The sequence below is a fragment of the Tiliqua scincoides genome, chromosome 1, assembly GCF_035046505.1.
Source record: "Tiliqua scincoides isolate rTilSci1 chromosome 1, rTilSci1.hap2, whole genome shotgun sequence".
Classification (NCBI taxonomy): Eukaryota; Metazoa; Chordata; class Lepidosauria; order Squamata; family Scincidae; genus Tiliqua; species Tiliqua scincoides.
The window spans coordinates 244,327,585-244,330,626 of NC_089821.1; positions in this window are offsets into that span (position 1 = coordinate 244,327,585).

Below are 3,042 nucleotides of genomic sequence, written 5' to 3' on the forward strand. Positions count from 1 at the left end.
ATCCCTCCACAGTTCCTTTTGTTACACAGCCCTGGCCCTGCTCCCCCCACTTGTGAGTCCAGTGTCCTTAGGAAACACAATTTAGGCAGGTGGGTCCTGAAGGAGAAGCACCAGCCCAGAGAGACATCTCAGAATGGCTGCTGCATGTCTCAGGAAGAAAAGTCCTTTTGGTGTGCACTGCAAGGTCTTGGGGGGGGGAGTCTCTCTGCACTTCCTGTTCTAATTGCTGTCATGCTCTAGCTGTGGACTGCTTTGGTTGGAGCCAAGAGAGTGTGAGCAAGCCTATGGGTAGGCTGCAGCCACAAAACAACAGCTGCCTACTCTGCCATTGGTCTGTGGAACTCCTTGCCCCAGGATGTGATGATGGTGTCTAGACTAGATGCCTTTAAAAGGGGATTGGAGAAATTTTTGGAGAAGTCCATCACAGCCACAGTGTGACTAACAGCCCCATTCTAGGCATGTCTACTCAGAAGTAAGTCCCATTATAGTCAATGGGCTTACTCCAAGGTAAGCATGCATAGGATTGCAATCTGAGGAGATAGGGAACTGGCCAAGTGTGGGGTGGGGGAGGGCTCCCCATGGACAAAGCTGCTGCTGCTGCTCTCTGAGGAGGAAGAGTCAGGGGTGGCACCTGCTGTACTTGGCTACAGTGGTGCCTGTTCTGCAACTTCTGGGATTGCTTCTCCCCAGGTGGGCAGCTTGCAGTAAGACAGCAAAGGTGCTGCCTGTTTCCCTCTCCAAAAGGGGTGCCAAAACCTGGTTGCCTGGATCCCTTGCTCCACCCCTGGGCGTTAGAAGAGCACATCCAGGGGGTCCAGTTCTGCCAACTGGGGAGGGGGTACCAGGGCTGGGGGTTGAGCATATTGTTTCTCCCCTCTCCTGCTGCCACACTGCCTCCAACTCCCTTCCTTTGTGTTGCCTGGCCAGCTGGAGTCCGGACTCCCAGGGAAATCACATCCAGAGAAACCCACTTCCAGGGAAACCACTCCCCCCAGCCAGCCAGCCATGCCTTTGAGAGCCTGCTCCTCCTCCTTATTACTCTCCCTTCTCAGGCCCCACCCTTCTCCTCCCCCCTCAGGCCCCACCCTCCTCCTCTTGCTAAAGGGACTTCCCAGGCTGGCAGGAGTCCTGATCTGACTCCTGAGAAACCAGGCTGCCAGGGCTCACCTGAAGGCACAGGGTCAAGGAATGCAGACAGCAGGCTGGAGGCAGCAGGCGGCAGGGCACCTCTGCATGCAGCTGAGGCATGAGGCTGCACAAACACGTGCGTACCTTACAAGGCGCCTGCGCTTCACTTTTTTGCTTGTCTGGGCACTCACAGACAAGGAAGGAAGGGAGGTGGAGGGGGGAGGCAGAAGAGAGGCTATGCTATGCTCTGATCAGCTCTGAGCTGCTCTGACTGGCTGCTGGCGCTGCAGAGGCTTTTTTTCTTCCTGTAAGGGTATTTTTTTTCTTTTTTCACCAGAGATGTCATGGACCACGGGGGGGGGGGGTGCTGCAGACCACCAGTGGTCCATGGACCACCGGTTGGGAACCCTAGATTTACAGGATCACAAAAAAGAATTGCTCTACTCTAACACCAGCCCAGCAACCACAGTGTTGCAACAGCGCTGCTGACAACAAAGGAATTTGAGCCAGGCGAAAGGTTTCTTGCTCCTTAAATTCCAATAAAAGTCATTTGCCTCTTTCTCCGAGACCTTCTTTTCATTGCACTGTACTCACACATGCTGTTTGCCAAGCTCCAAGCACTGACAATGAATTACATGTCCATTGCAACTTGCTTTTCAGTAGTGCCACACAAAACCAGCAGGGTTTAATGGCTGTTTACACCGCTAGCAATATTGACTTCTGTTGCTGCAGAGTCATCATTGCCACATGCAGCCATACAAAACAGAATTGTTCAAAGAGCATGAAAGACCAGGAAGAGAAGAGTACCCCATCACTGCTCCATTGGTGTAGTTGATCATGTGAATGGGGCCAAAGGACATTAAAATGCTTTGTGGACAGTGAATTTGGTAATATGACTAGACTCTTCAGACTAAGGACATAAGAAGAACCCTGCTGGATCAGGCCAAGGCCTACATAGCCCAGCATCCTCTTTCCCACTGTGCTTCTGGGAAGCTGTGGAAAAAATCCCTGATTTACCTTTCCAGATCAGGGAGAGAGGTTTTCCAAGGTAGCCTATCCTTGTCTGGCTTCCTTGGTGGTGACAGCAGAGAGATGTACTAAATCCCCAGATATTTCCAAACAAACCAATGGGAGAAGGAAGGGAGAGAGCAAGAGGCCTGATGGTGTCACTAACTGCTAAGCATTGTATCAGTTGTGCCCTTCACTCTATACTTCCTGCATGTGCCCTTTCCCTCCACAGTAGCCTGTAAGCAGAAGACAAAGGCATATCCCTCTCTCACTGTTTCTCCACTGCAACTGGTCTTCAGCAGCAGTGTATATGCATCATGAATGGTAGTCATGTATGTACTCCATGAATTTGTCTAATCCCCTTTCACCGCCGAGAGTAGGTGATTGGCCCAAGGCTGAGTCTCATGGCTGAATGTGTATTTTTAAACATAAATTTCCCTAATCCTAGTCCCATACTCCAACCACTGCACTATTCTGGCTTGTAAATTTCAAGAGCTGAAAGCACCACAAGAGTCAAAGCCTTTCCACCAGAAGCAGAGATTGCCAAGTAATGCAATCCACATCACCAACCACTCTGAAATCAACAGCGGTGCTGCCTTTGATTTGAAAGGCTCTAGATAGCTTCCAACAAGGCATATGTCAATCAGTTCCTCCATCAACCCGTTTGAAAGAGCACTAAACCAAAAGAGCCCACTGTGGAAAGCTCTGAAAGGAATCTTAGACTATCTTCATTGATAAATAATGAAAAAGTTTCTGAGTGCCACACTACTTACACACTTTGGTAGTGTGCATGTTGACACATGCTTGCAGCACTGCTTCATTCTGGTTTTATCCTGCTATCTGAACCCTGGGAGGTTATCCCATACACCCTCTAGAGCAGTGCTTCTCACATATTTTGCACCAGGA